The sequence below is a fragment of the Neopelma chrysocephalum genome, unplaced genomic scaffold (genome assembly GCF_003984885.1).
Source record: "Neopelma chrysocephalum unplaced genomic scaffold, ASM398488v2 Primary Assembly neopelma1_189, whole genome shotgun sequence".
NCBI classification, from domain to species: domain Eukaryota; kingdom Metazoa; phylum Chordata; class Aves; order Passeriformes; family Pipridae; genus Neopelma; species Neopelma chrysocephalum.
Genome location: NW_020897851.1, coordinates 22,118 through 32,940, shown reverse-complemented (window position 1 = coordinate 32,940; position 10,823 = coordinate 22,118). Strand labels below are relative to the sequence as shown.

The following is a 10,823-nucleotide window of genomic DNA, read 5'->3' as shown; positions in this document are numbered from 1 at the left end:
AAAAAGCAAAGAAGAGACTGGAAGGAAGAATTAAAAAAAAATAAAATTCAAACGTCCCCTAAATAAATTTCAATAGCAGGGCATTTTGAAGAAATAAAAATGTTGCTCTTTAAAAGCTGGAGACTGGAAGTAACCCAGAAACACACATTTTGAGCAGAAATGCCTCGGGTTTTTCCCAAGCATGGGGATGCTCCAAGCAGTTCAGGGTTGCAGGATGCTCTTTGGAAAGGCAGGTTTTTCCCTTGGGTTGCTGCTTCCAGCCAGGAATAAGAAAAAGAGGTGATTTTGAACAGTTGTGTGCTAGAAGTGCCTCATTTTATTTTATCTGCCATTCAGAAAAAAAAGACTTGCAGGGGAGTAAAACTGTTTAGAGTCCAATTCTCCTGGACAGAAGCAGCTGGAACCTCTGTGTTAACTCTGAGGAATGGAAGCCCCAAGGCACACAGTTCTTGCTTTATTAACTGGGACGTAGTTTAAAGCCAAATTTCACCTTTCCCATCATTAAGGTAAGCTGGAAAAAACCTTTCCTTTTCACATGCAATGTTAAATTGTCCACAGGCCTGGTGCCAGGGGGCTGGTTTGTGTTTAGGTTGTTTTTAAAGCAAGACTTTTTGTGCAGGTTTGGGTGCTCACTGATGTCACCCAGCAGGAGATTTTTTTTTCTTGTTCCACTGAAAATTTTCCTGTAACAGAGAACACTTTTTGATATAAGGAAAGTTTTGAAGATGCCATCTGTGTGTAAAATACACTTAAAATACAACTGCCTCGTCTGGCTCCTGGTGCTGCACAAGTGTCACCTCCCTGGGGGTGACACCACTGTGTGGTGGGTCTGCACAGCTTTCCTGGCTCCATCTCTGCTTGTTTTCTGGGATCTTGGTGGACTCTCCAGGCTGTCCCTGTGCCATGGGAGCAGCAGGAAGCTTTAGGGGAAAAAGGGGGAAAGTCCCTGAGGCTGAGGCAGCTTCCCCAGGGCAGGGAAAGGAGCTCATTCCTTATGGTTTAATGATATTTAAATGACTCTGACAGCTTTGGTGAGGGAATGCATTGCAGAGCCAATGTCTGAGGGGTTGCAGTAAAGCATAATGGAGTTATTAAGTTAATAGTTTCATAAATGTCACCTTGTTATGAGCAACACAGGTAGGGGTTGGTTTCACAAGGGGCTGTGCTGAGCTCTGTGTTTGGGAGCACTGATTTTAACCCAAAGTGCTGCACATCCAACAGCTGCCCAGCATTCCCTTCCCTCTGCTGCATCCCACAGGTGTCCAAGGGCCACAAAACCCTGGCCTGGCTTCCCCCTGTCCCTCTGAAGAGGCCAGAGGTGCTGCAGAGAGCCCGGGGTTGTGCAGATCCCAGCTCTTCTCCTCACCCTCCCTCCAGCTCTGCCGAGGAGAGGAGCACTTGAAACATCACAAGTCATTACATTAATTAGCTAATGCCTAAAAAGTGCTCTGAAGAGGAAAAGCATTAAATAAATAGGCAGTAGTGATAATATTATTTTTAATAAATAGGAGGGCACATTCCATAAGGGAGGCTCGTGTGGTGAGTGCCTTTCACTGTGTAATATTAGCAACTGAAGGATTAAGAGTCATGGTAAAAGTCTTTCTCATGATTTCAAGATTAGTCTTTAGGCTCTGTAGAGAGGTCAGGCTTTTATTTTCCTCAAAAATAGGTTAAAAATTGAAGCATTTTTCTATTTTATGCTTCAGGGAGATGAAGGAGGGCAGCATGACAATGGTCTGCACCACATCCCCCTGCTCAGACACATAATGGGGCTGGGGAGGCTTTTCTGTGGAAACACTCTGGTCCTGGATTGAAATCCTGCCCAGCTGCCTTGGAATGAGATACAAAGGTGGATAAAGAAATCTGGATCACAGTGATAAGCTCCTGAAGGGAGGACCAGGCCCAGCAGCGTGAAAAGCAGTGGTGTTATGTAAGTACATTATTTTAATTGAAAAGCAAAATGTCCTCACATTTTTTGGGAACTGTCATGGGTTTTAAGGGAATACAAAAACGGAGGGCTTGCCATCCTCTGCCTGTGGAGACTGGATTGTCTCATTGGAGCCAACAGGACTTAAATTAGACTTTGGATTTCATGCCTTAGCTCCAAGCCTGGGGATCTGAGCAGGGGCTGCTCTTCCTTCCCTGGCCCTCTCCAGCTCAATGCTCTCCTTAACTCCTGCTCAGCACATTTTTGGAAGGGGAATTGCAGACAGGAGGTGGCTCAGTCTTTGGAGAGAACCACTTGAGTGGAAGACCTTCCAAAAAACTGCTTTGCTGGTGCTGAGAGGCTTCTGAAGGGCCACTGGGGCTTCCTGGGAGCACTCGTGTCCCTCGTGGACGTGGCTGGAAGGAGGAGCTGCTCTTCTTCCAAAGCAAGGAAGGAACCACAACCTGGTCTGACTCCCAAAAATATCCTTTACGGGTTCAGCATTTTCCTGGCAGCAAAACATGGAGCCCTTTCTGTAGCAGGTGCCTGGAATTGTTTTGTTCAGGGAAATGTGTTGGGAGAAGATCCACTCTGTGTGTGTGTGTGGAAATAAGGCAGCAAGAGAGAAGAGGGTTTGTGTTTGATTTTAATCACTGGAATGATTTTCCCAAGGCAGCTATCAAGAAAACTTCAGGGGGAGGTCACCCTTCCCAAACCAGGCTCCTCTCCCTGTCCATCCCTATGTGTGTCCTGAAGGATCCAATCCCTGGCTCAGACTGTCCCAGGCAGCCCCAAAGACTCCAGTTGTTTCAAGTAATGCTGATTCTGCCCCATAAATCCAGTAAGGTGACCCAGGAGTGTTCATTAGGATTTATTTGAGCCGCACTTATTGTCACTTAACAGCCTAAACAAGAGGTGCTGGTTCTTGGAGCAGTAACAGTAAATTAGAGTTATGGAGAACACAACTGCCTCATTACATCCAGTCAGGCTCTATTTCCCCTTTACAGCCACAACTGCAGGAAACATTGATTTTAATTTATGGATAAGGGTGCCCAGGAATCTTCACTTCCCTATTTACATAAACACCGTAGACAATTAATCTTCTGCAAAGTAACCAGGGTGGTGATTGAAGTGTAGAGGCTCCTTCCAGAGCTCATTCCAGAATGCCCATGGGCACATCCCTATGGGATGTCCCCGTTTTAATGATCATCTGTACATAGATAAGTACAAACAGCAGGAAAATAGCCAATTTATTTCCTTTTTCAAGTGCAATTTTATGCTGTGTGAGCCGTTCAGTCAAAACCGATGTGAGGATTTTTTATTTGCTGAAAGATTGGGGTGAAAGTTCTGGCAGAGCAACAGGAACAGCCAAGGTAGGAAAATATGATGAATTTTTATTGCAGTGTTATTTGTCTCATCTCCCCCCTGGGAAATGTGGTGTGATTTCCAAAAAAACCCCTTAGACTAATGTTGCAGCATCAATAAAACTGAGCTGGAGTGTGGGATTAATCCTGCTTGATAAGCATCTTTGGGGTTTAATAGTTTACTGTGCTCTTGATGTATTACCCACCTACATTCTGCTTAACAGCCTTATGACCTACACGGGGTTTTTGTGCATTATAGGGAAAAGGGGAGGGAGGGGCAGCCTGGATGGGGAGAGGGAAAATGCAGAGAACCCAACAAAACCCCTTTTTATGTTTCATTCTTCTCAAAAAGGCTGATTGGGCTCTTCAGATACTTAATTAATTTTCACAAGTGAGCAAAAACGCAGGTCAGCACAGAAAAGGAGCAAATTAAAGAGTATTTAGAGGCTGGAAATATTCACAGAGCAGGAGCTGTTTTATAAATTTTTGCAGAAATGGGCGGCTTTGGCCAAAAATCTTCTTTCTCAAGCTGTTGCACGAGCAGAAAGGAAATGAAGGTGGTTTTCAGAGCTCATGGCAAGGCTTTTGTGTTCCTGAGCAGGCAGGGAGAGGATATTTACCTGTACACTGCATAAACTTCACCTCAATATCCTCGAGTAATAACAGAAACAACTCCAAGATGCTCAACCAGAACCTCATATTTGCACACCCCAACTGTGTTTCAAGAGGAAACCAAGTCTGGCAATAATTCCCTTTTTTTCTGCTCTCCCCTAAAGGTTTGTGTTTCTCAGCTCAGACCTTTCTCTCAGTCCCATCCACATTTCAACCTCTTTTATTGTTGCTGCAAGAGATAAATTTTGGATATTGCTCACATGAAAGTGCTGCTGCTATTTTTTGATCCCTTGGACGTGGCCCAGTTGTTCTTTGCCCTCTCCAGGACTTTCAAGATCAGGAATTCAATGTATCTTTGAGGGCACAGCTCTTTTTTTAAGATGAATTTTCCCATAAAATGGTTTGGCACTAAAAAAGTTCGGAGTTCTTGTCACTCCTTTGGGGAATCAGAGAGAAAAAATGACTTTGGGAGTTCTGTGGTTCCAGTTTTAACGTGGGGTTTTTACCAGTTTGATGCTGTGTTTGCCTGGAGCAATGGAATCAGTGGAGAGGAGCCTGTGGATTCCATTTGGAAACCAAATTCATGTGTTTTTTTTATCTCAGGAGTTCTCCAAATTGTTGTTATTTTGGAACTTTTTTTTGGAATTTTACAGGTTTGCTGATTTTCTTTATGACAATCATTTCCATTGGTGCCATGAAAATGTCTTGTTAATTCTTTTTGACAACTGAAAAGTTTAAAAAAGGTCCTTTTCCCAGAGCAATAGTGTTGTAAAAAGGCATTTCCTACTTGTCCAATCCCCTTTCTGGTGACATTCCCAAAAATCTTCATCCCTGCCCTGTTCCAGCTCAGTCAGTGGCAGCTTCTCTGTGCACACATGGATGAATTTATTAAAGCTTTCATATGATTTGCCAAAAAACCACATAGAAACTGAGCTAAGAAAATGTTAAATTTTTCTAATTGTTATCAATTAAAGACAAAAATCACCAGCAGGGGAAAAAAGTAGAGAAAATCCATGGAAATGCTTTAATTTCCTTGCTCTTGCTTGTTCCAGGAGTGTCATGTGCAGTCAGGCAAGGTGCAAAATTAACCTGCAAATGTCACTTTGTCCTGAAAACGGTGCCTGGAAATGAGATGTTTCCTGATGAGAAAACATTCAGTGCCTGAGCACTGAAGTTCTCGAGGGAAGACTCACAAAATAGTCTTTAAATACCAAAAGACCCCAACTTTTGGTGCTTTTTTTTTGAGTTGCTGTGTTTGCATCCTGGCTGGAGCGAATCCAAATGATTCTTTTGCTTTTGTTAATCGCTGCAAATAATTCCAATTCATTCAGGTGATCATAAATCCCCTGCTCACAGCAGAGCCTTGGACGTGGCAGGATGGATTACAGGCAGAGCTTTCCCCCTCCCATTGATTGATTCTTTGCAGTGGACCTTAAAAATCCATTAAGGAAGGAGTTAGATGATGGGCATTAATTCCAAATCCTTTGTTGGTATGTGCAGCTGAAAAAAAAGCTCTTTCAAAACCATTAATCATAACTCAAACCAGACTCACTTTAAAATAAACTTTACAGTAAATTGGAGGACAAAGCCAAGGAAGGTGTTTAAATTCCCTGTCCCAATGTGCACTGAGGATTTTCTCAAGTGTTTCACTGAATTTATTTTCAATATTTTTTAGTTTACATTGTTCTGATAAGATGATGTTGATGTGCAGCCACCTGTGCCAATAATGAAGAAGATGTTTGCTGTTTAACAGATAAGAGATGTCACCACTTCAGAGGCATCTGAGGAATAAAATAAATAAAACTTGCCATCTCCTCCCAGGGAACACCATTAATCAGGCAAAACTTTGTTTAGAATAAAAAAACCCAACCCTCCTTTTGAAATCTGCAACCATTATTAATTGTTAAATTTAATTTATACTGAATGGTTTGTGCACCCCCTGCTCCCACCAGCATCTCAATCTTAGTGAGTTTGGTTGGACTTGATGATCTTCAAGGCTTTTTCCAAGGCCTTTTCCAACATTTCTGTGGTTCACAAAGCTGTGGATCCCTATGGTATATTTCCCCTAAAATTCTAAATTCTATCCAAGTGAGGAGAATCAGGAACCACATTTTCCAAAACTTGAAGGTGAACTTGAAAAAAACAAAACAAACAAACAAAAACCCCACCCCAAAATATTTTCCTTGTTTCCCAAAGGTCCCATATCCAGCAGTAAATCACCAGTGGAATTAGAGTGGAGCTGATGAGTTGTGTAATAAAGATTAATCCTTCCCCACTCTGAGAACACTCCTGGGAGAACCTGAGGCAGCCCCTTCATTGCCAGGTGGTTACTAAATTCATGAGTGCTCTGTGGCAGCTGGAGAAGGAATTTCCACGTTGTTGGATGTAGTATAAGATGTGAAGAGCTGTGGAGCAGTGGCACAGCAAAAATAAGTGTTCCTGACATGGTGGAACAGCTCAGGAGCTTCTGCCCCTGGAGAAGTTTTATATACTCTGATAAGAGTCCATAGTTTTATTCCTCTAACAGTGTTCCACCCTGATCATTAATTAGAATTATTTTTATATATATATTTGAAAATTCATTCTGCGAATTGCCTCAAAATCTGAATTTTCTATTAGTGATTTTTATTTTATTTTTTTTTTCCAAGTCCTTGCTTTGGAAAACATGCAACAATCTTTGAAGGACACCATCCAACACCAGTTATAAAGGAGCATCCACAGCAGCTTCACAGGGAAAGGGATAGGACTGTTAAGCCAGAGTTTATTATTTCTGCAGAGATTTGCTGTCCTTAATTTGCATAGAACTGTCTTTGATTAAAAATTGCCTGTCACAGAAGCACCTCGGTGATTTTTTTTTTTTGGAGCAGTCATCTCTTCTCCTAATGAGGATATATTTTATGCAAGGGTATGTTTTTATTTCTTCTAAATGTTCTCTTTATTTTATTGATTGCTTGCATCTCGGAGTCTTCAATTAGAAAACTGTACATCCTGCTGTGCTGTAACTGTTGGTAATTGAGCTGCTCTGCTGCATTTCTCTAGTGCAGGGCTGGGTAGGGAAGGAAAATGTGGATTCTTTTATCTGCAGTGACTTGGTGCAGCTGGATTAAGTTTTGCTCCGGAGGAGCTGAAGTTTCGAGTCTTGGAGGTGTTGCAATCCAAGGACAGCTTTGCTATCAATGGGCAGAGCTGGGAAGAGACATTTCTGCAATGGTTGGGTGAGCTCTGACCTCCTCCTGTCAGAGCATTCATTGCTAACAACAATTAGATGGGTAAATGAAAGGGAGTCAACCAGAACACTGGGAAATTTGGGAGCCTGACCCTGCTCCTTCACACACCCCTGTGGTTTTCTAATTCTCTTAGTAAATAAATGAGAAGTTATATAGTTATAGCAAAGGTCACCTTCTATTCACAGGTATTTTTTGGCCTCCTGACCTGCCTGGAGTCCCTGAGCACCTCAGACAGTGGGAAATCCCACGGGCTGGTTTGAGCCACATCACAAGGAACCGTCGGCACCTTCCCCGTGACTGATGTTGCATTATCAAGGTAAGGTCCACACGTATTCCTGAGGAGCAGGAACAGCCCCACAAACCTCTCCATCTGTCCTTCCTGTGGGGTGTGGTGGAGCTTCCAGCCCCTCCTGGACAGGGCAGTGGGTTGGGGGCCGTGGCCACACCACCACTGACCATCCTGAGGACAGGGAGTGAGGAGGATTTGTGGAATGTAATGAATCTGACAAATGCCACCTTTCTGTCTTTGACATCTGGAGCTTCTACTTCCCAGAGGGTTCTCTGGGAGTGGGAGGTGTAGATCACAGAATCCCAGAATGGTTTGGGTTGAGAGGGACCTTAAAGCCCATCCAGTGCCACCCCTGCCATGGGCAGGGACACCTTCCACTAGCCCAGGTTACTCCAAGCCCCGTCCAACCTGGCCTTGGACACTCCCAGGGATCCAGGGGCAGCCACAGCTTCTCTGGGCAACCTGTGCCAGGGCCTCCCCACCCTCATTCTGAAAATGTCCCACCCAGCACCAGCCCCCTGACCAGCCCTGAGCCGGGGTCACCCCTCAGAGCATTCATTTTACTGGTGTTTTTTGGGGGTTTTATTTAGTGTTTGACCAGCCAAAGGCCAAAAGGCAGTGACTGCTCCCCTTGGCTCGGATCACTGAGTCCTCCTGCAGGGTGGCAATCCTGTGGGAATGGTGGGACACCTCCATGGCCGTGGGCACTGCCTTCCCCCCACAGCTCTGCCTCCCTGAGCAGCGTGTGGAGCTGGTGCCCAGCTCCAGGGGGAGGTGGTTACACAAGAGCTGCATTGCAGCACTGCACCAGCCCAGCCCTGCCAGCAGCCCCTGGGGCTCAGCACCTCCTCCATCACCCGCACAAGGTGCTCCCTGAGGTGCCCGTTGCAACAGGTCCTGAACACCGGCGGGGTTTTGTGGTGCTTTATTTTAACTTGGCTATAAATACCCTGATGAATTTTTAATGCAAATGCAGAATTTAAAGCAGCAGCCAGTGGATTTTCTCTCCGAGTTCTGTGAGTTCTCTGATGGGTTTCTCAGCACACCCACCACTAATGATTCCTTCAACTCCTTTTGCAGCACTCGGGGCCTGGTTCTGTGGCTGGTGATGGGTATTGACCACTTCCCTCACTTCTGTGTTCATTAGCTGCCACTCCTAAAATCTGTCCAGACAGTTGCTTATGGCTTGACCTTTCCAGGCTCATCCCAGTGCTCTGCCCAGTGTCCTAGAAAACTGTCCCCGCTGAAGCTCTGGAGTTGTTGTTTAAACTGAGCTGTTTATAGACTTGCAATGTAATCTGCATTTCCCAGTGCTGAATGCATTTCAGACATGCTCTGTGCTGAGCAAATTGCCTTTGTTTGAGAGCTCAGGGAGCTGCTTCTTCGAGCCTCACAAAGCCCAGCAAGGTGCTCTGTCCGTGTTCCCAGCAGAGCTCAGCGGATCAGGCTCTTCCCTGGATTCCTGCAGGACACAGCTGGGCCACTCACAGCTGGCCAGATGTTCCCAGAGGAGAGGTGCCACCAGCTGGTGCTGGGAACACTCACAGGGTGAGCTTTACCCACCAGTTCAGTGCCAGCAACAACCTCCACAGCAAACACCTCATGAGCTTCTCCCCTGAGCCCTAAACCCGGTCAGCACCTTGCTCAGGGAACTCAGAGCTCTGGCATTGCCGATTTTTTCCTTAAAATGTATTTTTTGAAGGCTAAAATGAAAGTATAGAGTTATAATTGCTTCGTGACTTAAAAAAAATACGTTTGAGTGCAATTTTCCCCACTAAAATCTGAAATTTCTTATAAATGAGAAAAAGGCAGTGGGACTGAGCAAAGCAGCTTGATTATTGGTATTCTGAGACGTGTCAGTTTGAAGCCTTTTCAAACAGATTTTTTTGGTAGTTCTCCAAGTGCAGTCACACCAGTGTTTCTTAAAGGTCCACAAATACAAAACAGGAGCACAATAAACCCGTTGCAGGGTTTTAACCTCTCAGTCCCACCTTTCTTCTGAGAAATATGGGAAGCGCAGAGGAAAATGTTTCCAGTGGTATTGGCAAAATATAAATAATCCCGAGACACGCAGAGATCTGAAAGAAATCATTTGCATGATTTTCTGTCAAGTTTTGAAGGTTATTGTGACAAATTGGGAGTGTTCTTTGGACACTTGCATCGATCAGTAGGAGATTTTGGAATGCAGATGGCAACGTGAATATGGGATGTTATTTCATCTCGCTGCTCTGACAGCTGAAGTAAGATGTGGAAGTCAGAAAAAAAACCCAGGAAGAATATTTGCAGGGCCAGATTTCCACTTAGCTTGGAGTTTGGATTGTTGCTTCGATGGTTTCATGTGCTGGGAGAGAAGTTCATCGTTTCTTCTCAGCTCTCCTATTTTCCACCAATCATTAATCAATCAAGAGGGGAAATCAGCAGTGAGAAACGATGGGAAACTGGGGACACCAGCCAGGAAAATCACTGGGTTTCAGGCACAGCAGGGATTGTTGGTGCCACGTGTTGGGCTGCATTTTTACTCCCTTGGATCTCTCTCTCTCCAAGTTGTCCCAGAATCATTGAATCCTGCAGGTTGGAAAAGTGCTCCAAGATCATCAACCACCTCAACTAACCCGTGTCACCAAGTGCCACCTCTGCTTGTTTGCTGAACACCTCCAGGGATGGGGACCCCACCACCTCCCTGGCAGCCTGTGCCAATGCTGAACCACTCCTGCAGGGAAGAAATTTTCCCTGATATCCAACCTGACCCTCCCCTGGCACAACTTGAGGCCGTTTCCCCTTGTCAGGTGTTGGATGAACCAGAAGGCCCCGTATTTCTGCTCGTGGTCAGCAGCAAATCTGCCTCCTGCCCACCCACCCCCTGTTCTTAGAGCAAGAAACTTCCACGGGCTGATCTGTAAGTATTCCTGAACCTAAATTATGGTTTTGTTCCCCTGGGCCCCCCGTGGCCCCCCAGCCTTTGGTTATTCCAGTTTGTGCCTTACATTAAAGAGCAGCCAAGTGGTTCCCCTGCCCACGTCCTGCTGGAGGCACATCCTGAGCGGGGCTTTCTTCTCTGTGCTGCTTCCCGGGATACAAAGCTTTGCTGGGAATTAGTTAAACCTCTGACTCAGAGCAGTAATGAGTGGTTCTCAGCAGCATTAAAAGGCAGAGAGGGCCCAGGGTTGCTCTGAAGTGGATTTGCCTTTCTCCAGGCTGGTCTGTCACTCAGACTCTGCGTCCTCCAAATGGAAGGGATTTCACTCAGAAGTGCCTGTACTTCCCAGGTCTGTAATTGCTGCTGCATTAAAGCAGTGCTCCAGCAGCCAGCTGGTTTAACCAACCCCTTCTACTCATGGGTGTCTTCAAAACTCAGCCTTTGACTCCATCCCACTTGCAATCCTCCTCTTATCATCTGAGGGGAC

At 45.2% G+C, this 10,823-nt stretch overlaps 1 long non-coding RNA gene across 1 annotated transcript; it reads left to right on the top strand.

The window, feature by feature from the left end:
* The first annotated feature begins 343 nt into the window (after positions 1-343).
* Positions 344-3,293, top strand: LOC113976940. The gene is made up of 3 exons (XR_003537222.1): positions 344-506; positions 1,707-1,930; positions 3,195-3,293. It is a non-coding gene; the product is annotated as an uncharacterized LOC113976940 (long non-coding RNA).
* The last annotated feature ends 7,530 nt before the right edge of the window (positions 3,294-10,823 follow it).